The sequence below is a fragment of the Rhinolophus sinicus genome, chromosome 15, assembly GCF_057876585.1.
Source record: "Rhinolophus sinicus isolate RSI-liver-muscle chromosome 15, RSI-T2T, whole genome shotgun sequence".
NCBI lineage: Eukaryota > Metazoa > Chordata > Mammalia > Chiroptera > Rhinolophidae > Rhinolophus > Rhinolophus sinicus.
This window is the reverse complement of record NC_142515.1, coordinates 89,117,064-89,143,078: the sequence shown is the minus strand read 5'-3', so window position 1 is coordinate 89,143,078 and position 26,015 is coordinate 89,117,064.

Here is a 26,015-nt window from a genome sequence, read left to right as displayed (position 1 = left end):
GCACCATTAAGGTCATATTGACCTTACAGAAACAGGAGTAGTTTCAGTGGAGTTGTTGAGGGCAAAATCTTGTCTGGCATGGGATTAAGAGAAAACAGGAGGGCAAGACTGGAGAGAGTGGGGGTTAGGGGGTGGGTGAGAAAGGGGAAGGGATTAGGAAATACAAACTGGTAGTCACAAAATAGTCACGGGGATGCAAAATACAGAATGGGGAGTATAGTCAATAATTTTGTAAAGACTGTAGGGTGTCAGATGGGTATTAGACTTATTGGGGGGATCACTTCATAGATTATATAAATGCCTAACCACTGTGCTGCATACCTGAAGCTAATATAAAATAATATTGAATGTCCATTATAATTAAAAATGTTTATATATATGTATATGTATACACACACACACAATTACAGGATGTAAAGTACAGCATAGGGAATATAGTCAATGGTACTATAATAATTACGTATGGTATCAGATGGGTAGTGAGCTTGTTGGGGTTATCACTTTGTGAAGGGTTTAAATGTCTAATCATTATGTTGTTTTGTACCTGAACTTAATAGTTAATAAATAAATAAATAAATAAATAAAGATAGGGGTAGAGACAAATCATTTGAGAACTTCTGATGTAAAATGGAGCGGAGAAATGGGAGAGGCAGTGGGATCAAAAGTTTTTTTTTTTTAAGATGGGAGAAATAGGTGCATCATGGATGGTGATGGTAATAACCCAAGACAGAAATATGGACGACAGAAGAGACAGAGGAGAGAATTACTAGGACGACATCTTTCAGTAGGCAACAGCAGGTGCAGTCTGCACACAGGAACATGGACAGTTCGTCTCCATTAACACGTGGAAAGGCCGAGTTTGAGGGTGCAGATGCTGGCAGGGGTGTAGATGTGGTGGTGGACTCTCCCTTCTGATTGCTTCGATTTTATCAGTGACGTGGGAAGCCATGTTGTCAGCTGAGAATGATGGTGAAGGAATAGAGGTAGATTTTAAGAGAAGGGCAAATGTGTGAAAGGTAGTATGTCTACAGAGAGCCCTGTGGTTCAACTTAAGGTTTGTGGCCATAAACTGGCAGTAAGACTATAAGCATTTCTCAATTTAGGGTTGGCTGCGTGGGTTTGGGTGCAGAGATGGGGGAAAGTTTATTTAGGGTCTTGGTTCTCCTAAGAGAATATTAAAATGAAGGGCAAGGAAGGTGAGCATGTATACAAAGATGTTTATACAATGCTTATAACTTAAAATAATCAGCATTTTAAGCCAAGTACGTCAGACAGCATCAAGAGTTTGTTGGGGTCACAGTGCTAGAGGAAGTGAGCTGGGAAAACAAAAGGTGAAGTCAGACAGTGGGCTATATTAGTCAGGAGAGGGTGGGGTGTGGCCGTGGAATCACGTGGTAAAGTAGAAGATACATTCTCTGGAAGAAAGGGATTCAAGGAACTAGAAGGTCAAGAATTAAAGGGATTATGTATATAAATGGAAATCAATAAACATTAAGACAAGAATAGAGTTGGAGAGAGGGACAGTCAGCTATAAGCTAAAATCATTGAAAAATAAGGAGAATTACAAGTCGGGATTAGAAGTTCCTATAACATGGAAGAATAATAGTGGGTGGCATAGTCTGAAGATTCAACACCACGTGTTTAAAAGGAAGAGAGGATAGAACAGACGAGACGCAACAAGGAGTCGGAGGAAGGACTTCTAACTCTTCTCCATGCTCAACAGTAAAGGGGAACGTTCCAGGAAAGCACTGTTCTCTGGAGGGAGCCATGTTTTAGTCAGGACTAGAAAGTGGAGGGAGAATTCAGACAAGAGGTTTAGAATACAGTGTTTTGCTGCTGTTGGACAGTGAATTCCAGCAGACAGAGTGTTCAGGAGTTGGGGGGGGGCAGGGTGGGAAATAGTATAATCCCAGAACCAGCTCAAAATGGTCTTCTCTTGTTTAACAAGATACTGAGTTGTTTTTCAGAGACAACAGACCCAAACTGCAAGCCATGCAGCTGAAGCATGCACAGAGAGAACTTTGACCTTTAACTGCACCTAGAACCAAAGTGTCCCACCCCCTCAGCCCCACCCTCACCTCCACCCACACACACAGAACCAAAGGACAAGGGCATAAACAGAACTTGAACACCAGAACCCTTTCAGCAACAGAAGGTCTGTTGTCCAGGAAGATCTGGTGTTGATGCCCCTTAACTATAAACAACCCAGTTCCAAGGTCGTCCTATTAAAATTTGCCTCACCCGCACATCCCCGTACCTGGACCCCTTAACCCTTTCAAAGCCCACCCCCAACCTGGATCAGGAAGTTCAAGCTTTTGAGCATTAGCTGCCCATTCTCCTGGGTGGCGCCATTCATAATAAATAGCCAATCTTTCTCCACTGCAGGTTTCCATGTTTAGTGTTTGGCTCTGCTATCACTGGGTGGATGATGTCTTTCTGTTCAGTAACAATGGGGACAGAGAAGGTGGAAGTGCAGATGGTGAGAACTGGCACGGGCCTTCTGGAGGGGCCGCACATAAACAGGAATCATGAGATCAGGCAGACAAAAGTGTTGGAAGCAGGTAGGCGTAGGATGGAGGCTCCATCTCAATCCTTGTAATGAAGGTGGGCGGTCTGGGGAGGCCCGAGTTACACAGCCTTTGGTCTTTAACATAAAATTGGCTAGGAAATAAGTTGAAGAGGCTGTACTGAGAAGAGAGGAGCCTGGATGAGGAGATGGGCTGGGTCAGGAGCATACAGGAGCACAGTTCTCCTGAGGCTGGCAAGCTGGGTGACCCGTGGTAGTGGGGGCAAGGCCATGGCAGCCTGGGGCTCCTTGAGATGGGAGAAGGGAAGTCCAAGGGTGCAAGAGGCTCACAGACACAGTGACAGTCACAGGTGGTCAGAGCTGAGAGGGACCTTTCAGACCAGCCATGCTCAAACATTATGACTCACATGCCACCTAAAAGATTTCTATTCATGCTTTATGTTTTCTATTTGTGTTTACGTTTTCATAAAGGTTAGCACTAAGATTTATTCACCTGAAAGAGGTGGGTTGTTACAGCAATGTCAAACAGGTTGTTTAATTCTTCCCGTAGGTTAAAAATCACTCGGTGATCTATTATTAAAAATTATTTTTAGTGATCAATTTACTGACACTGTTCCTGACAGTTTGATTAGGTTCTTCTTCACTTTAGCTGAAAGCAAAGAATTAGAAAACACCTGAATTGAAAAGGAATATGTGTGTGTGTGAATTTTTATTTATTTGCTTTTTTATCTTTCAATTTATTGAAATCATTCATTTTCTCAATATCGGGGAATAATATCAAAAAGAACGCCAAAACTTATGAAATGACTATTAATTATATCTATTACTTTTTTCCACTTACAGACACATTGTTAGCATGATATACTCAGATAGAATTGGAAAATTAAAAATACTGCTAATTTCAATATATCTTTGACAATGCAATCTTTTTTGATAAACTGCTCTCATCTCATCACGTCCCTTAAATTTAGATTCAGCTTACTCAATGTGTGGGGAAATGTCTGCACGTAACCTAATTAGAAACGTCAGCCATCACTGTCAAGCCATCAGCCCAATCAGACTCACTTTCTGTCATAAAGTGTCTGACTTCATTTTTCAATTCAAATGAATAGTTTAATATACATTTCAGGAATATTATTAAAAATTACTGAGTAATATATTGTGGAATTTGTCGTTTTTTAAAGATAGATTACTAAAAGCAGTCAAGATTAAGCTGATATAAAGCTAATATCTATTTTTATAATTTATGAAAACAATAATGTCTATATACTGTTTCTCACTACTTAATTTGAAATAATGCAGTATAATTTACAGCATAAAAAATGTGTTATTTATGAAGCAAGAAGTATAACACTCGCGGCAGTGCTTTAGTAAATGTGTGCATACACGGATTGAACCTTTCTGCGTTTGAAAATCATTAAATAAGAATTATACATATAACTTCAAAAATAATGCCATTAATTTTGTGAAGCATTCTGATCAAGCCTTTTCCCATATATTTCATGAAAAAGAAAGGTATACACTGGGAACAACAAATTGGTGTTGCAGCTAGAATATCATTTTATTTTTTACTAATGAGTTAGAAAATACTAAGCATTTCATAAGAAAAAAATAAGCAGAGAACTGACTAAACGGAATAAATATTTCATGATGCAATTTAATAAAATAGGTTTTAACTAACTTACTGAAGAACACACTGAATTTAAAAGAATTCAGGTAAAGCTTTTCCCACAGGTTTTATCATTTTTGTAGCCCTCAAACACATACCCGTTGCATTTAATAGAATTTGTGTCACTAACCTGCACTGTTTCAGCTGTTCCAAGGTGCTGTTTTTTTTTCCAGATAATGACACTTCCCAAGGAGGAGTATGGAGAATAGCTGAGCATAATTGCTTGTGATTAAATTTATGAAAAAAGAGACACCTTTAGCATTCAGTATTTCTCACCAATTCTCTCTGTGTTTTCTTCTCACCATTTTCTCCCACAACAACAAAGCATTCTTTAACAAGTCAGGGCTTGGGAGTACTGCGGTCATGAAACAGAATTGTCATCACCCGATTGTCTACCCCCTCCCCAAAGGGGCTAACACACTCCATTTCCATCAGCACGCTACATCCTAATGCAAATACATAATGAATCAGTAAGAAGAGGAAGCTGCTGCCCCCGAGTTTCTCGGCAATAAAGGAGGTCTGGGTTCCTGGAGGTGTTTAGAACAATATGCTGGTGTAGAATTTGGGAAGGGTCAGTGCCTTGGTTTTGTAAAGTGAGAAAAGGATTTTTTAGGAAATGGGCAGAGAATATGGAGTGCAGAGAGAACCTACGGGACACCAGAACACTGTGGAAGTTGAGGGTCTGGAAAGTAATTCCTTTAAAACCATCAGCATAGTCAGCCCTGGAATGAAGAGTTTCGAGTTCCTGATGCCACAGCTTCACCCCCAGTCTCCAGAGGATAAGCTAAAAAGTGGTTTATGCTGAAGAGAGGGATTGGGGAAAGGAGGGGCCATAGTCCTCAGAACCCCGTGGCAACAAAGGCAGCCACTCTCTAGCTACCCCAGTGGCCTTTGGGATCTAGTAAAAGAGAAGGGAAGAGATGAAAGCAAATGGGGGTGGGGGGAGCCGAGAAAGTTCCTGGAGGAGAAAAAACAAATGGACAGAATTAAAAGTTCAAAATTAGCATCTCAATCCCTTCTCCCTCCTGTTCAAACACTCCGTAGTGTACACTGGAGTCAATAACAAGTGCCAAGGAAATGAGGATGGACTTCATTTCAATCAAGAACTCCACAGGGAAAAGAAATTGTTTCTAGGCTCCTTCATCAGGACACCAGGCCTCTTGCTGCTTAAGTAGAGATGCTACTTCCTAAGGCAGGGGATGCAGGCTCTGCCTTCCTCCGGTGATCCAGGGAGCATGTGCGCTATTTTATTTTGCTTCACCCTGACCAAGCCAACAAACATATCATGAGTCCTCTTTTTAATGGGAGTACTTAAAGATAATGTACACTTTGTTAATGAAGTGTAGATACCTTAACAATCATTGTCTGGCCCCTATCAGGACACCTCAGGCTTCCTGCTCGCTGTGAGGGAGACAAGAACCGCCTTCAGAGAGGTCTGTCTGAGATGCCAGGGGTGCGAGAAAGCCCGGGGCATTATCCCCAGGCCCCTGAAGCTCACGGATACGGTATTTGACCTCGCCATGTGCCAAGAACATACTCTAGCTTCCAAAAGAGCCCAGATCACACTGATTGGAGTGGAGTTGTCTTTTTCTTTTGAAAAGGAATAGAAAAGAAATTTTCTACTTGATTGTGAGGTGGGATTTCAGGAGTGGGGAGTCGGGGTGGAAGGGAGGGGCTCCATTGCCACCACGCAATCTCAGCCAATGAGAAGCTCCAAGATACCCAAGCATGCGAAAGGACAGGAGGGGAGACAACCTACGATGGGTAGGTAAATCTAACCATGGACACCTGCAAATGCACTACTTTTCATTTCATACTTACTCATTTACAACCTTTTTATACAAGCTTGAGAGAGAAATATGAAAGGAACGGAAGTGAAGAAGAGTAAAGAAGTAAGGGTACTTATGCAAAATGAAAATTATATGGTCCTGTGAAGCTGCTAGATATAGACAGTACATTTGACTTTAAGCTTCCTTGAAGGAAAAGCATGCATGGAAACAAGGTCATTCATGACAGGATAAGTTTAAGATGTTAGTAGCCATATTCTTGAAACAAACCCTTGTGGAGAATCAATTACCAGCCATACAGGGTCTGACAATTAAGTTCGAGAACTTGTTACAACGCTGTTGCTAACCTTTTCTGATATCAGAGGGATTATTCATTATGAATTTGTACCAACTGGACAAACAGTTTCCCATGTTTACTATTTGGAAGTGCTGAGAAGGCTGCATGAAAAAGTTAGACGACCTGAACTTTTCACCAACAATTCATGGCTCTTGCATCACGACAATGCACCAGCTCACACGGCACTGTCTGTGAGGGAGTTTTTAGCCAGGAAACAAATAACTATATTGGAATACCCTCCCTACACACCTGATCTAATGATGTCTTTCTTTACCTGAAGATAAAGGAAATATTGAAAGGAAGACATTTTGATGACATTCAGGACATCAAGTGTAATACAATGACAGCTCTGATGGCCACGCCAGAAAGAGTTCCAAAATTGTTTTGAAGGGTGGGCTAGGCACTGGCATCTGTGCATAGCTTCCCAAGGGGAGTACTTCGAAGGTGACTATAGTGATATTCAGCAATGAGGTATGTAGCACTTTTTCTAGGATGAGTTCGCGAACTTACTTGTCAGACTTCCCATGCCCCTTTGTGAAGCCCTGCGAGGGACCCAGCAGGCGAAGCCTAACAGTCTCTGTTCTGAAGATACTAATAGGCATAGTCCTACACAAAACACACTTACACACGGATGAGTATAAGCATATCACAAGAGACGCCACATAGTTTGATGCTAGAGGTATGACTTGCTCAGGAAAAGGAGACAAGACAGTACTTGGGTGGTCAGAGGAGGTTTGCGAAGAAGGCTGGGCTTCCTCTGGATCCTGTAAGGTCATGTTCCTGACGGGGCTGGGAGGAGGTCTTTGAAATTCGGAAAATTCAAAGGAGATTCCAGTGGACCTGATGAGACTAGCCAGGTCAGAGAGAAGGGAGTTTCCGTATGGTGAGCTCTTTCCCTGTCTTCCCTAAAACAAATGGTGGAGCAACATTTCCTGTTCTGGTCTCCCTTGCTGCAGGAGAGAGGTCCCTGAGAACTAGGGGTATGAGGGAGCCGCTGTACATGTAATTTTTTGAAGCAATACTCACGTTTATAAAATACCTGCCATATGCCAGGTATTGTGTTATGGGGGGCATGATGGCAAGCAGAGGAGAGGTTCGCACACTCTGTCTGCTTACTTCCCCTTTGTGGGGGAGTCCAGTCACCTAGAGGATCACGGGAGTCAGGTCCTCCCCATGGTGGGCACAAGTGATAGGTGTCCAGGGAACCCAGTGACATTCCACGCAGCCTGTCTTGAGAATCCACTGGCAGACTACTTTGCTTTATTTTTTTAAAAAGTGAACATACTCTCGAGGATGAGGCAAAACGACATCTACAATTACAGGCTTTATAAATTCCAAGATAATTGAAACAGAAAAATAAGCCACTTCACTTTCCTATAAGCAAGAGCCAAACACAGTGTTGTGACGCTCTTCAATTGTCTAGCAAACTGCACAGACTCTCTCCCACTCTCTATATTTGAGCAAACACACATGCAAGCATTTATTTCTCCATTTCTGATTTAAGTGCCCTTGTGGGTTTTTTCATCTATCTGTCTTTCTTTAGAGTATAGAGTCCTCACCAGCAGCAAGTGTGTTTTAGTTCTAATATCTCTCACTGCTTCAAATCTTAGCAGGCAACATGTGTAGAGAAAGAATCACTAGGTTCCAGTCCTGCCTCTCCCATCAAGTGGCTGCACGACATTGGTAAACTCTTTCACTTCTCTGGGCTCCAATATTCTCATCTACACAAGACTGTTAAATAGATCAACTCTAATAATAATAATAACCACCCTTGTTTGAGTTCATACAATGTGCCAACCACTTTACATATATCGTTCCTAATTATCACAAGGCCCCCGAGAAGAACTACCTCCATTTTGCAAATGAGAATGCTGAGTATCAGAAAGTTAAGTCACTTGGCCCACGTCACACAAGTAGGAAGTGGCTAAGGCAGGACTGCATGACTCGCAAGTCCAAGCTCATTCATCTACACCACACAGCCCAAGGTCTTCCCTCTTGCTACGCATTTCCATGGTCACATACCGTCTAGCCCAGGCTTCCTCAGAGCCCTTTGCCCTGACAGGAAGCAAAGGCAACAAGCCAGAGTAGGAGGTTCAGGTGCCAGGTGGCACAGCTAACCCCTCCATGGCTGAAGGCAGCTCTCTGGGATCTCAGAGGGAGCTTGGCTTTTGCCAGGTAGAGGCTGGAATGTGTCTTTCTCCCTGCACATGTAGGCAGGGAGTCTCACGGGGAGTTCTGTCTCTGACCTGTGTGCTCATTTTTAATCCTTCAGGTGATCTAAGATCTGCTGAACAATACAACCAAAGTATGTGTGGATTTAGGGGAAGCTGGTGGAGGTTAAAGGTTATTGCTCCCCATGCTTAAATTTTAATCGGCATTTGGAGGTTAAAACACACACACACACACACACACACACACACACACACACACCAAACTTGCAGGCATACACGCATACATTCCCACCAAGGATTATAACAACAGTAGGAGCCTTAAAGCACTTTTGACTTGTTTATGTTTCCTATTGTGGTGACCATTTTTCCTGAACTAAATATCAAAGCAAATGATCCAACATAGGATGGTCCTTATTCTGTCTTATGGCACATGAACAGAATTATTTACTATCAAGGCGTCCTAGAAAATGTGGATATGTGGAGTTATCCTACTGAGGAGAGATTGTTCTGACCTCTGTGGCCTTGCTCTGCCCCTCCGCAAAGTTCTGAACCCAAGGGAATAACCCAAGGGCAGGGTTGTCTCTTTCCTAGGTCACCATGGGAGAATGTTGTGAATGCATTGAAGACGTCTCTTCTGGGAACTGGGATTGAGTCTGAAAAGTTATTTTGAGCCCTTCGTTTTTACAATGTAATCAATTTGGCTGCCCACAGGGTGTTGTTCTCCATTCTGGCCAAGAAAGAAGGTAGTCTTAGAAAAGAAATGGGTTTTCAGTAAGTCCCCTTGTTTCTCAAGGACAATGTGCCACTCGTATTGTGGCTCAGGTAACCCCAGGCACAAACAAGAAGAAAGCAACAAGTATACTTTTGCTGTTCTGAAGCAGGCATTGGGGCCCAAACATAAGTGGCTGTAATTCCTGGGGACAAGAGAGTGGTGGGTGCAGGCTGGAGAATGAATTCATGGCTTTGGAAACCAGGCGTAGTGACCCAAGGAGGGAGCCTGTAGCCCACATGAAGCACTGTGTTTGGCAAGCTGACAGTGTATTCAACTGCCTGAGAGATGCACCTTCACTTTTCATCAAGGACAAGGAAAGCTCTCGGGCCTTTGCAAATGGATTTCCATGTTGGCAATGGCTTTACCACAAGATACTGAGCATTTGGATGGACCCCGCTCTACATGATACTATAAAAGAGAAAGTGAAATGTAAGTCCAGAGACATCTGATGGCTCTTTCAAGGAGCAATTTGGTAAAGTGGGGAAAATGTGGACATTGAAATGAGATAAAATGGAATTCAAATTTCAGATCTGTCATGTACTAGTTATGGAAACTTTGGCATATTACTTGAGTTCTACAAATCCTGATTTCCCCCCGTCTGTTAAGTGGGAAAAACTTACTCATAGAGTTTTTGCAAAGTCGAAGTGAGCAACATAAGAAAAAGGCCTGTCAACATCAGGGCATTTAGAAGTGCTCAATAAAAGTGAGTCATATCAATGTGAGCCTTTGGAGATTTCTCTATTAAAAAAACAACTGAGCCCAAAGCTAAAATCATACTCAATGCAAAAGAATCAAAGCTTTTCCTCTAAGCTCAGAAATAAGACAAGGGTGCCCACTTTTACTACCTGTATTCTGCATGGTACTAGAAGTTCTAGCCAGAACAATTAAGCAAGACTGTTAAATAAAATTCATTCAAATTGGAAAGGAGAAAGTAAAATTATCTGTTTACAGATGACATGACTTTATGTACAGAAAACACTAAATACTCCACAAAACACACACACACTCACACAAAACCTGTTGAACTAATAAACACATTCAGCAACTTTACAGCATAAAAACATAAAAATCGGTTACATAACTGTACACTAACAACAAACAATTCAAAAAGGAAATAAAAACAATTCTATTTACTATAGCATTAAAGAGAATTAAATACTTTGGAATAAAATTTACAAAGGAGATAAAAGACTTGTCTGAAAACCATAAATCATTGCTGAAAGAAATTAAGAAATCACCAATAAGTGGAAAGATATTCTATGTCCATGGACTGGAATACCTGATACTGTTAGTATGTAAATACTACCCCAAACAATCTACAGAATCAGTGTAACTCCTATCAAAATCCTAATGACTTTTTTTTCAGAAATAGAAAATTTTATGTGAAAATTTATATTAAGTCTCAAGGGACCCCAAATAGCCAAAATAGTCTTGAAAAAGAAAATACTTAGAGGTCTCACACTTTCTTATTTTAAAACTTACTACAAAGCTACAGTAACTAAAACACTGTGGTGTCAGTATAAAAGCAGATATATATAGAGAGAGAGAACAATGGACTAGAATATAGAGCCCAGAAATAAAGCCTTCCATATATGGTCAAATGATATCCAACAGGTCTGCCAAGACCATTCAATGAACAAAGGATGGTCATTTCAATAAACAATGCTGGGTGAACTGGATATCTACCTGCAATAGAATAAAATTAGACCCCTGCCTCATACTATATGCAAAACTTAACTCAAAATGGATCTAACAGTAAGAAATAGAACTCTTTAAAAATAACATAGGGTAAAAGCTTTATGACATTGGATTTGGCAAGAATATCTTAGATATCACACCAAAAGCACAGACAAGTGAAAAAATACATAAATGCATTATACTACATCAAACTTAAAAATGTCTGTGCTTCAAATAACACCATAAATAGAGTTAAAAGGCCACCCAAAGAAAGGGAGAAAATATTTATATATCATATATCCGATAAGAGGTTAATATCCAGAATATATACAACATTTCTACAACTCAACAACAAAATCAAATAACCCAGTTAAAAAATGGGCAAAGAACTTGAATAGATATTTCTCCAAAGACATATACAAACAGCCAATAAGCACATGAAAAGATGCCCAATGTCACCATTCATTTCAGAAATGTAAGTCAAAACCACAACAAGCTGCCACTTTATACCCATTAAGATTGCTACTACCAAAAACAGAAAATAACAAGTGTCAGCAAAGATGTGGAGAAATTGGAGCTTTTGTGCACTGTTGGCAGGAATGTAAAATTGTATAGCCACTATGGAAAACAGTATGGCAGTTCTTCAAAAAATTAAAAATAAAATTACTATATATTCCAGGAATTCCACTTCTGGGTATATCCCCAACAGAATTGAAAGCAGGGTCTTAAAAAGATAATTTGCACACCCATTTTATAGTATCACTATTCACAGTTTCCAAGAGGTAGAAGCAACCCAAGTATCTATCAATAAATTGTGGTATTAGCGTACAGTAGACTCAGCCTAAAAAAAGAAGGCAATCCTGTCAAATGCTACATACAACATGAATGAATCTTGAGGACATTATGCTACCATGTTTCCCTGAAAATAAGACCTAACCGGAAAATAAGCCCTAACATGATTTTTCAGGATGACATCCCCTGAACATAAGCCCTAATGCGTCTTTTGGAGCAAAAATTATAATACCCGGTCTTATTTTCGGGGAAACAAGATACATGCAATAAACCAGTCAAAAAAGACAAATATTATATGATTCCACTTATATAGAGGCAAATTCATAGAGATAGAAATATCTCTAGGTTGCTAGGGGTTAGGAGAAGAAGGAAATGGGGAGTTAGTGTTTTATGAGTACAGGGTTACAGTTTTGCAAAATGAAAACAGTTCTGGAGATGGATGGTGGTGATGGTTGTACAATAATGTGAATATACTTAATGCCAGTGAACTGTACACTTATGTATGGCTAAGATGGTAATTTTATGTTATACATATTTCATCACAATTAAAAAATTAAACTTGTCAATCAACAGAAGCAAGAGCAATGCAAAGCCCAAATACTACGGGAAGTTAGAGAATTGAGAAATATCTGTGGGGGAGTGGGGGAGGAAGTGAAACAGTTGGAAAGGGCTTCGTGGAGGATTTGTGAATGATTTGGGTAAGGGGATGAAGAGATGAGGGGACATTTCAGATAAACAGAAGAGTATGAGCAAAAGAATATAAGAGAATAAACATGGTGCGTGGAAACAAAGCAGAAAGGATCAGCCCACATATAGAAAGCAGAGATGTAAAGGTGGGAAACAATGAGAGAATAACCCTAGGATGGAAATACAGAATTGGAGGGTAGATAGCCTTGAACAACACCGATGGTGGAGTTGTTGAACTGGGCTCCCTGGCCTGGCCCCACCCCTCTCTGATTAATGAAGGACCCAAGGAAAGCCGAGCTCACATGTGTGCAAGACCTATCATAATGCCAGGAAAAGAAAGCAAGAGAGAAGCAAACCCAGCATAGTTGACACCTAAAACAAATTGTGTTTTAACATCCTTCTCGTCTCTAACACAAGTGATTTTCACTAATTATAATGCAATGAGATGAATATATTTCATGTATGAATTCAAATCTGGATTCACCACATAAAAATCATTGAATCTTCCATCCTGTTTTTACTATTTTAGATTAGAACCACAAAAATTGCAAGGGGTCACACAGAATGACAGAATTGGAGCGGTTCAAGTTATGTGTTTTCATCTTCACAATCATGGTGCTATTGTTGTTTATTTTTATCCACTGTTTAAAAACAAAACTATGTACCACCACAGACTGTGCACTGGGAGCAAGTCTGAATGATTTGTAACTGTTATATATTCACTCTGGAAATAAACAAGTGTAGTCAGTCTACATGTGTCAGGAGCTGACTATACAACTGGGAGTTCTACAAATTAACTTGCACATGGAATGGAATGTTTGTTAAAAGAAATTTAAAAATGCACTTGTCTGAAGCTCACATATATATTATTAAAACTCAGTAGTAATCGTAATAATTGTTTAGAATGGAGACCAACAAAAGAATTGTCAGAGGGAAGACTATTTTATCACTGCCATTAATTCGAATTACCAGTGAATGGTGACTTTAAAAAATATTGACCAACGTTTAGTCTGTATCGTTATTATTTTAAAATTCTCCATAGACAAAACACCTCATTATTGCCTATACCCAGGGTAGATCACTGCCACTGCCCCCCACCCCCAAATTCCTTAGTATAACACTCAAGGGTAAATCAATTAGATGATGCAGAAGAGTGAGTTAATATCAGTGGCCAACTTCCACCATGCAAAGCATTTTAGTTACACCTTGTACCCTTTCAATGACAGAGCGCTTCACTGGTCTTAGGAGTTGCTTCCACTTGACGTTCTATCAATTCATTCAGCATAGTGCATAATTTCCTGTCTAATTCCTAGGCTAATAGGCACAGCAGGAAAGCACACATAGCAAGTTTATCTGTTTATGCTTTGATTTCCAAAGCTAATGGTTTATTTAACTAGCAGGTTATTTCTTGATTACAAGCCCCTAATAGGCTGAAATTGTGTTTGGATTTCATAAATTGAATTTCACGAAGCTTGCATTTCAAAACAATGTGTCAAGTTCAGTACATTCTTCCACAAACCTTTCTAATCGAGGCATAAGGAATAAATAAGCTTTTATTTGTAAATAAAGCTGCAAATAATCTTAGCTTTTAGAAGAGAAGAAAAACTCTGTATACATTCATTCTACAGATGTGTACACAGGAAACAATGCACTGAGGTCATGAGATACAAAACTGATTGAAATAAAGCCCCTTGTTTTCCGGAGTTCAAAGTCTAGAAGAGGAGATTGACATGTGAAGACATAGCAGCTTCCACCACTACCACCTCAACACCAAAGGTATATGTGTCTTTGGGAATTCTTCCACGTGCCCTGTGAGGGTATCTGCAGCTGCCAAGACCTCAAGGAATCACACCAGCCTACCTGACTATGTTTCTTGGCCAGGTCTGATGCCTCTGGTTCCCATTTTTTCTGATGATTAAGATGGATTTTGTTTTTATTCCAATTTGACATCCAAATCAGTCTTTAAGAGCTTTCTAGTTCTGTGACCTGCAGCATATAATTTTCCTTGGCCTCAACCTGGGTTCCAAGATCCCCCAGCTGGGAACTGTGTCGTGAGCCCCACTGTTGAGGGGAACTCAGACATGACATGTAGAACTTGTACACCGATCGATGAAATTGTAGTTGTGGGGCAGGGGTGAGGTGGGGTCAAAGAGATCGTGGTCAGCTCTGTGCAGCCATCATCAGTAAATTCAATCCCATCAAAACCCAGCAAATATTTACTGAAAATTCAATCCCATCAAAACCCAGCAAATATTTACTGAGCACCTACTAGGTGCCAGGCAATGTGCTAAGCTGTGAAGATGTACCGCTAATAAAAATACAGACTAGGCCCCTATCCTCTGGATATAACAGCTTTCATGGAAGTCAAATATTAAAGGAGCCGCTATAAGTGTTTATTACTGAAAGGGAGATATAAGTGACAATGGAACCATAAAACAAGAGGGTTTCACTTGTACCAGGGATTGCAGCCAGAAAATCCTCAAAGAAAAGGTCACCTAAACTGAGATGTGACACTTGAGTATGACATTAGCCAAGTAGAAAAGGATAGTAAAAGTAAAGGGGACGGCAAAGTTTGAGAACATGACACATTTGGGGGAAATACCGAAATCCCACCATAAATGAGGATGGAGATCAAGAGAAGGAGGGTAGTGATAGAAACAGGTTGTATGTCATGACTGAAATGTTTAGTGCAGTGAGTGAAGATAAAGCTAGATAAGTAGGTAGAGATCATTTCAAAAAGCATCTTGTAAACATGTTATGAAATTTGACTTTACAGTGATGGCGGGTAGAAGCATTGAAGGCTTTTGGTAAGGAAAAATTCCTAAGTGAATTTATGCTTCAGAAAATTTACTCTAGTGGCAGTAAAAAGGATTGATTCAAGCCCACTTAGAAGTCTTCTACACTATCTAGGAAAAAGATGGTTAGGGCTAAAGCTATAATGATATCAGCGCAGATAAAGGGAGAGGAAAATTTTGAGAACTGTGAGAGCAAGAATTGACATGACTTAATGACTCATTCTCTGGATGGAAGGGATGAAGTGAGAACACACGCATGACACTCAGAATCCAGGCTTAAGTGATTGAGTTGATACTGTGATCTTTCTTTAGAAAAACATATATTGGGAGGGTATTCATTTTGGAGTTCAGCACCGAACATTTTTGATTTGGGCTGTTTGGGGCCATGTCACAGGCTATTAAATGTGTTGGACTGGAGCTCAGGAGAAAGGTCTTTCAAGAGAAAGTTACAGTCATGAAAATAGTGAAATTTCTCAGGAAACGTGTAGATTCAGAAGCAAGGAAAGCCAGAAAATGACTACTCCTTGGAGTAGAATGAGAAGAGCCACCTGACAGGAAACGAGAGGATAAGGAGACGCAACGTAAAAGCCAAGGAGAGACATTGTCATTAGAGAGGGTGCGAGCTACAAATTCAAAACACGAGGTCAAACAGCATGCAGAACAGGGAGGATTTGACAATTAGGGGAGGAGGTCACGGGGATCGTTGCCAGACTGCCTTGAGGTCTCTTACCTTTAAAGAAAGGGGCTCAAGGGGCCATGATCCAGAGAATGCGATGAAAACAATCAGATTGAAGCCTCAAAGTAAGCGGAGGGCAAGAAAGCTGTGGGTGGAGAGTGGGGTGTTGCAGTTGCATACTGCAGAGGTAGAGCCGATCAACATGTGATCATGGGTGTGGATTGTGACTGAATTGAGGTCAGGAAATGACCAACGTAGGTCCCACTGTCATTCCGAATGAAAGCAGAACGGGGTGGAGAGGAAGGCTTTTGGACAGGTGTCCTCACCCTTGAAGAATGTGACAGATTCAGCCTGAAGCGTGGTGGAGTGGTGGGGGAAAGTGGGCAGATGTTGGAGGAAAGCATGCATCTCTGGAGAAGGTTCAGCAAGCAGGTGCAGGAGTAAGTAACGCTTTGTGGCAGTAGAGATAAATGATGGGACGGTAAACAATGCTCCCACGTTGTCACCGAGGTCTCCAAAGGATGAACAACTTCTACCTGAGAGGCTGCAAGCACTGTTGTGTCATTAAAGACCATGCCTAACTTTGTTTTAGGAAAGATTGAAAACATTTAAAAATATATTTATAATGGAGCAAAGTTCCAGAAGGAAAAGCAGGAAGAGTTTAGACAGAGGTCAAAAGTTCAAGAAGAAGCCGAAGAGGAGGGCAGCAGATGAGTAAACAAAGGAGATTGTATCTTAGCCAAAGCCACACACACACACACACACACACACACACACACAAAAAAAAAAAAAAAAAAAAAAAGAAGAGGCCAGGATGAGGGGATAAATAGGAAGAGCTTCAATTCATACCTTTGGATGAAAATCTGTCATAAATGGTTTCACTGATGGAAGCTCATGAACTTTCCAGGAGTGGAACTTGCATTATGATTTCTGAAAATACTCTTTCTTGGTCTGTGCTGAGTTGAGAGAGAGAGAGAGAAATCCCACACTTGCTCAGTGTTTGTCCTGCCTACGAGAAGCAGCCTGCCTGGTCACTAGTATATCGTATCTTTATGGCTGTATGTCATCCACCTCATGGGCATAGCGTGGTACATGCCAAGTCTGTGCTCTACCCCATAAACATACTGCTACATCCACTTGTTACTCGTCTGAACACCTTACAAGGATGTGAATTTTCATAGTCGATCTGAATGGCAGAATTGCCATAAAAATTACAGATAGGATGAACACAACTTCAAGATTTTTGAGCCAACAAACGCGACTAAAAGCACATTATCCCTTCTTTTTGTTTAAACTGAATGGAAAGATATTTTGACATTTCAGTGAGCTGCTCTCACTTGAAAAAACAATTAATCTGAGATTTTTTTTATTTCTTAGTCTCTCAACATTGGGTGTGTTCTATGTCTCTTCTAGATTTCATTAACTGCCAGGACACACACACACACACACACACACACAGCCTTTCATTTTCTTTCCTCTCAAACCACCCACTTGGTATCTTTTATGCTTCAGCAATCCACACACATGTTATTCCCTTAGCATGGCTGCCTCATTAAGGAACACAGAAAGAGGGACTCAGAGCCTCACTTCCCACAGGAAGAATCAGAGCAGCTACACAGCTGGTCCCTGGGCTTTGCCGGGGAAAGGGCTTTGCCCCAGCCCTACAAAGAGCAGCCCTCCCCTAGTAGCTAAAGCATGTCCACATGGCAGAATCCACTTGGATTCCATGGCAATGTCCTCAGACAGACAGCAAGTGGGGAACAGAGAAGAGAAAGGCAAGAGAGATAACCAGACCTCATTATGGTCATCATTTGCAAACTTGCCTGCCTCATCCTTCCTTAATGGAGTATAAAATGGGAGACACACCATCCCCTGTTAATCAGCATAGCACTTGGCCTACGTGGCATCACATTCAGTGCCCAAGGCCTGCATCTCAGGCCGATGTTACCAACAACAATGGCCTGAGTTGAGACTTGGGGAGATAATGGGGCAGTGCCCTGCCTGGCTCAGGACCGATGTGTTGCCTATCTTCAATCTCTTTGCAATTATCTCAGGCACTGGATTCAATCACACTGAGCAGGGTCTAGAGCTCTAGGGAGGCTGTCATGATGCCTGAAATTATCGCAGGGGAAAGGCATTGGAGTCCCCTTGCTTAAAAGCATGTAAGTTATCCTCTAAATCTTAGAAAAATGACATGAACTTCATATTGGATAGGCTTTTGTTATTAAGACGAAAGAGCTACAGTCTCGGAGCTGTGGCGGGACCATGGAGAGCATTCTGCTGTTGAGGGCAGTGTCCACCATGAGACCGCATGAGTTTGGGAACGAGGGGGAAAGGAGTCGAGTTCTGGCTTCCCTACTTCCTAACTGTGATGTCTTGGGCTAGTTATTTAACCTCTGCAAGCCTCTATTTTTATTATTATTATTATTATTTGTATAATAGAAATAATGATATATAACCCATAGAGAACTTTTAAGGATTCAATTAGGTTAAAAAAAAAATTATATATATATATATATATATATATATATATATATATATATATATATATATCTTAGGTAAAATATTATATATATATATATATATATATATATATATATATATATATCCCAGAAAAAAATTATATTTTGTATAGTGCCTTGTTTTTTAGATTATCTCCTATTCTCTGGGAAGGCCCTGAAGGGATAAGATTTAGAATGTATAATTGTTTGGATGATAAAGGGAGTCAGACACCAGGATAGGGACCCATATCTGTAGGAAGAGTCTAAAAAGAACACGTCAGGACAGGAACTGGCTGCTGTACAGAAGCGGTGATGAGCGCAAGGCAAGTAGAGAAGATCATTAGGACGTGAGCTTTACAAAGACGACCGATTAAGCCACCTGGGTTTGAGTCCTGGCTTGGCTGCTTTTTCGTTGGATGACTTAGGGCAAGTTACTTAGCTTGCTGCCAATTTACTTCATAATTCCATTTTACTCATCTCTTTGACTCCTCCATAAAAGAGAAAGAGCAAGAGTAGCTGCTTCTTAGGTTGGGTGACCAAATACTTTTATCCTTCAAACAAGGACACTTTTTAGAGTAAAAAGAGGCACTATTGATAATTGCGCTGGAACAACTGGAGCAAACCAGGACACTCTTGGACAAAGCTAAACACCTGTTTATGGGGTTGAATGTATTAAGTGACCTAGTACTTGAATATGCTTTGATCCATGCCTGCCATGTGGCAAGTACTCAACAAACGTTGCTATTATTTTCACTAGTGACTTTATCTTGTCAAGTCACGAAACTTATCTAAGTTAATTTCCTTGTTATAAAATGGGGATAATGGTAGTACCTACTACATGGAATTATTAAGTATTAGATGGAATAATGCATATGAAGCACATACCACAATGCTTGGTGTATAGTAGATGCTCAAAATTAGCTATTATGACTGAGTTCAGTGTTAGAGAGGAGGTGAGAGGGATAGAAGAGCTGTAAACCTTCAGAAATTCCTCTTGCAGTTAGTGTAGAGTTGAGAATTCACACTTTTGCGAAGTGTTCGTTCTTGCCGTTAAAAGAAGCTCGGAAGGGAAATTTAGGTAGAGAAAGTGAACTGTTACTTTAGTTAATAGTGGTGACTATAATATAGTGAAAGGAGCACTGATTTTGAAGTCAGAAGATCTTTGCCGCAGTCCTAGATTCGTAGTTACTAACGGCATGACTTTGGACAGGTGACTCAACCTTTATAAGCCTCAGTTTTCTTACCTGCAAAACAAAGACTGCAGTCTCTCAGGATTTTTATGTGGATCAGCTATAGGTAAATTGCAAAACATATGCGGATGGATGAGACTATGTTTGATAATGATACCTTTTACTTTAGCCCCACCCTGGCTAATGAAGCACTTCCCAACCTTTTGCTGTTGTGCTTCCTGGGGAAAAAAATGAGGAATAAAATAACGTATTATCTTCTCCATCCATAGCCCCTGAAGAATGCTTGCTGCTTTCAATTCTCTTCCACTTGATACTGCTGCCCAGTTAATGTACTCCTAACAGATTGAGAAGCACTCTAGGCTACAGAAAATCATCCTACTGTCATGTTCAGTTACTCAACTGTTTCCTTTCTCTTCTTCACCCCTATTTCATTCAGTCTATGCTTCTGGACCCCCACCACCACTGCCCCAAACACATCCCATTTGTAGACAGCCAATTAAATTACTTCCTCTCAGCACAAACAGTTGCATATCTAAAATTCATATTTTAATTTTGATTAGATCGGGGTTAAGTCCATTATAGGTATTGAAAACACCATTTCCCAGTTTATACCATTAACCAGGCTGTTTCTGTCACACTTCCATCTGAATCTTGGGTCTGCACATGAACACACACACACACACACACACACACACACACACACACCAAGGCCTCAGCCAGCAAAACAGCCAGCGAGATGAGAGGTTTCCATATGTAACTATTAATAGAGATTTTTTTATTAAAGGAAATATAAACAAATTCTAAACCTGTGCTGGCCCCTCCTCTACCTCACTGTCTTCCCCTATATTATCTACCTCCCCATTTTCTCCATAGGTCAATGTCAGGCCAACAAAGAAAATCCCTCTGATGGGATCCCAGAGTCCCTTATGTGCGAAAGGTTAGCACATTTCTGACACTCTCACTAATGAGGTGGAGCATCAGGAAGTTGGAGCTTGATCTTAGTAAATAAGTGGAGCTTGGTCTTGGAGTTAGAATTCTGAGCAGTTCATTCAGATAGAACTGGAGATAAATAGCTATACAAGCATGTTTCGAAGCAATTTATATTTTTCTTGAAAACGTTATTTCATATTGTTGTATTGGAATTTAAGAGTCTAGTTTTAGTGACTTGGGTACCGAGGTACCCAGGAACAGAACCACAGATTTAAAAAAACATTCCCAGCAAGTCTGGGTCTTAAGTCTCACCTTTCAAGTTAGTTCATCTATCAGGACAGCAGGAAAAGCAATAGGTTTTCTACATCACAGGCAGGAGTATAGAGACACAACTGTGCAACTGGCAGTAGAACAATCTGCCCCAGCAGGCCACCTTCCAAAGTGCACACTGGCACACACAACTTCCGAAGACTGAGAATTAGCCTGTCAACCTTTCAGCACCTCGGGCAGCTCATCAATGCAGATTCAAAGAGGTTATGCGATTTGCTTAGTCATTTAGTAAAATTATGGGGGATTCACAACCAAGTGTCTCAACACACTACATCCTCCCATATGAATAGGCTGCTAAAATCCACTGAGGAAAATAGAAGGGAGATTCCTAAAGACCCAGTTTTACCAAAAATGTGAAGGCAACTGCTTTCCCAGAAACTGTCTAGGAGAGAAATGAGATGACAATTTAGCAGCCAATGTAGACTGTCTCTCTCTTAGGCGCACACGCATGCACATACAAACATGTATTCTCACTCTCCATGAAGTGAGAATCCTTTTCCTAGTGTTGCTCTCAAAGGGTCCTCCTTATCCTCCTTTTTCTTCTCTCTTTCCTACCCCAGGTTGGCCCCCATTTAGTTTTCTGACCCAAAGGAGCTCTCGATTGCACAGGCAAAACTATGAAATAAATTGGCAGCACACGGACTTTGGTAAACTCCAAGGCAACAGTACTGATGTGGGATGAACAAGAGGTCATCTGTGGAGCTCACAATGGCAGGAATGTATTGAATTAATACTAGAAAGACATTAAAACAACCGAATGCTGACCCTGTGTCAGCATGTGTCCTAGGCTCTGAGAGTGTATCTTCAACTGAGACAGAGAAGAATCATGCCATCATGCAGCTTCCATTTCCATGGGAGAGGCAGATAATAAACAAGCCAGCAGAAAATATAGTACGTTCTAGAAATTAATAGATTCCATTAAAAACTGTTACCTGCAATAATGAGATGAAATTACCTGGGGCCAGGTGGGGTGTAGAATACTTTTCAGAGAAGCCAATGAGACTTTTCTAAGGAGGTGACATTTGAGCTAAGACAGATAGTTTCATACCAATGACAACCATTAGTAATTAAAAACAGATGTATGTTATCCATAGTCCTGAGAAACGTTGTCATCTGGTCACCTTCCAGACAAGGAAACAAATTTTGTTTTGTTTATCATACAGATGAACACAAATATTCTCTGTGGCTAATGGGGACAGTATGTTTGTTAAAGTAAAAACTGGCTGGTGTAACTGATAAATCCCAAGATTTCAGTGATTTGAGGCAATACAGGGTTACTTCTTGTTCCCCTAAAGTGCAATACAAGCCTAGAGACAACTGGGGTCAGGGTGGCCTAAGGTCATTTGGGGCACTGTCATTCATCCAATGACAGTGGAAGAGGGGAAAAGGAAGCATGGAGGGTCACTGGAAAGAGATTTTAAGGGCCAGGCATTTCATCACATTGCATCAGCTGGAACTGAATCCCATACCCATATAGAATGGCAAGGAAGGCTAGGAGATACGGTCTTGCTGTGTGCCTAGTGAACACTTAATGAACATTTGCTTAGTCTCAGCCCCAATGAGGACAGAAGACAAATTATCTTACACTTTGAAAAGAGCACCTAGATTGCTGAAGGGAGAAGTGACTAGGCCAAGAATCCAGCGAATATGCAGTTTGCTTTCTTCACTCTAAGGGATGAAGAGCAAATGGATTTTTCAAATAATGGCAACCATAGCAATAATAAGAATATAATAATGCTTTAATAACCATTAACCCACTTGACCTTCATGAACTAGCAGGCTTGTTAAAAAGCGGAGCAAATGTATTATTTCTACTTTAGAAAACACTGAACTGAGAGCCAAACGATTCTTTAAGGCTGGAAGAAACTAACATATTATTTAATCTAAATGCATCACTTCACAATTGAGAAAATCATCATCTCACGTGGTGATGCCATTTGAGTCATGTATATAGAACTAGCCATTGGCCTAACTGGGCTTCAATGGGAGTCTTATCATTTTATAAATAGATGATTTCTCTTAGTTTCTTTTCCCTTTAGGAGGGTGGGTTTTGATGTCTAAGGTAACTATTAGTCATGGGGGGAGGGCTGCTGGTGGAGACGAAGGGCTTGCAAAAGATGCAGATCCTGGGTCTCACATCCAGAAACTTTGAATCCATAGGTCTGGAGTCAGGCCCATGAATTTGCAGGTCGCCTGATGGCTCACCCTTTGAAAACACTGCTTCAAATGTCATGATAGGCCTTCCTAAGAAGCCCCTGACTCTGGGGTTGGAGATTGGATGTGCACAAGAAAGACAAAAATACAGTTCATGTGAACAAAAACAACAAAAAAGAAATATTAAAAATTAAATCATTATAACCAAGAAAAAAATGGGGACACAGTTTGACTTCTTGGATATGAAAGAACTTTCTAAATTTAAAGATATGGACAATATAACTGGGTAAAATACAGTTGTGACTACAAAAAAAAGTGTATAAGTCAATATTATCAGCAAATTTTCTTAATTTTATTTTTTAAATTTTTATTGATTAAATTTTTCATTGGTTCTTTGTCCAAAAATAGAAAAGAAAAAAAACTCTAGAAAAACAAAAAAGGAAAAATTAAAACCTCCTGAAATACTCTGACATAATTAATATAAACCTTTTAACATATAGCTTTCTGGTCTTTTGCATACATACACAAATGTATATGCATATATGTATATATACATATATACTATAAATTTGGGTATGCTGTTAATGTATTTATTGAAACTACCAAAGATAATTTTAACAGCACATATAAAATGCAGAAATCTAGATTTAACAATAATAATCCAAAAAGTGAAATATCAGAGTATAATAAAATGGTGAAATAGAAAAAGGAAGTAAGGAGTCAAGAGACATAGATACATTTTTTTACATTGACAACTAGGGAGAAAAGACCAAATGTGGGGTTTTGTTAGCTTATAGGTTACCATTTAAAAAGTTTTTTAAAAACCAATTTAGTAGATTGTATACCAGCATGTTTCCCAGAATTGAATAAAATAGGAGTGCATTCTATACAGAATAGAATATTATTCGGCCTTAAAAATTAAGGAAAGCCTGCCATTTGCAACAACATGGATGCACCTGGAAGACATTCTGCTAAGTGCAATAAGCCAGATGCAGAAGGACAAATACTGCCTGATTCCACATATATGGGGTATCTAAGAGTCAAACTCATAGAAGCAGAGAATACAATAGTCTGGCCAGGGGCTTGGGTGTGGGGGAAATGGGAGTTGTTATTCAACGAGGACCAAGTTCCAGTTATGCAAGATGAGTAAATTCTAGAGATCTACTGTACAACACAGCGCCTTTAGTTAACAACATAGTGTGGCGCGCTTTCAAATGTGTGAAGAGGATAGATCTCACATTGTGTTCTTACCACAAAACAACAACAAAAAAAAACAAAAGAAAACTCTGGGCGGTGTTGGATATGTCTATCATCACCCTCATTATGGTGATAGTATCAGGGTTTTTGCATATGTCTGAACTCATGAAATTACACGTTAAATATGCTTAGTTCTCTGTATAGCAATTATACCTCAATACCTTAAAACAGAAAATATTAGACCACATATGTGATTAATAAAGTGTAAATTTCATTCAACATTTTTCATTAAATACCTACACACACACACACACACACACACACACACACACAGTCACAATTTGAGAGCCTCTACACTAGAAGAGTAACAACAGGCTACATAAACATAATAAAGACAAAGAAAAGAGCAAGTCTCCTTTGCTGCCTCCCACTTCTTTGCTCAATGTATCATGTTCACATTCCTCAGAGCTCATCCTGAGTCTTTCCCCCCCCCCCCCACCATTCTACATTTTCTTCTTTGGCAACCTCATAGTTTCGTCTTCAAAACTACATGTTTTAAAGACGATGCCCAGACTCTCTTCTGGCTGTAGTCCCACAGACACCAACTGTCTCCTGGATATTTCACTTGGTCTTAAGTAATCGGAACTGACTTTATCTCTTCTCTTCTCACAAACTTGATCAGCCTCTAATGCTCCTTCCCTCAGCCACTCACTTACCCAAAATGAAACCTGGGAATCAGACTGAATCCCCCACTTTTCTCACCTTATCGTGTCTGAGGTTGGGTTTCCTAAAAGCACAGCTAGAGAGAGAGGGGTTCTTTTGCAAGTGATTTATTGAGAGAGCACTCTCAAGACAAGGACGTTGAGGAGGCAGGATTCAGCAAGGGAAGCAGCTGAGTGAGGAAGTGGCCTCAGATGGAGATCAGCTTCACCTGGTCCCACAGGAACTCTGGAGAACAGAGAATACCACCTCAAGGCCAGGAGGCCAGCCTCTGTATCCTCACGTCAGTCAATTATTGGCTACTAGCTACCAGCGGGGAGAGGGTGGCATAATATCCTAGGTGAGATGGATCCTGGTTCAGACAGAGCCAGTGGTGACTGTGAGTGAGACATTAGCAGCCAATACTCACAGCAGCTGGGGGATGGATGCACCTGCCAGGTAAAGGAGATCTGGGCAAGGTACCAAGAGCAAACACAATGCCTCCCATAGCCAATTAATCTTTAAAGACCATTGATTTATCTCCTAAATATGATTTTAATCTGTCTACTTCTCTCCATCTCCAATGTCCTGTGAAGTGCTTTCACACCGCTGCTTTTTCGCTTGGTCTGGTTCCTCTGCTAAGAAAGCTTTCTTTCCACGTGTGAATGCTTATGCCCCTTTTGAGTCCAGGTTCAAATGTCAACACCTTTTTGTAGTTTCTGCTGATCCATTTTTCCCCCTCCTACAGAAATATTCATTCATATTCTCATTGTACTTTACACATTCACCAATTATAGGACTTGGACACCAATAACTACAGCACAATGAATGATTTTACCTTTAGATGGTGTTACAAAATCTCCTTAGATCAGGGATTGTGTCTTATTCATTTCTGTATCTGAGGTGCAAAACACAATCCCTGACACACAGTAGGTGCTCAATAAATGGCTGAATATAACTCTACAGTGTATGCAATAAGCGAGGGGCATTGAAGCTGAACTGGAGGCATTTGTCAATGGAAATCCTGAATTGCGTAGAGAAGAAATCTAGGTACTGACACACCACTTCTTCCTATACTCTCTCCAAATGCACAATGCATCCATCTCCAGACGACACATCCGTCT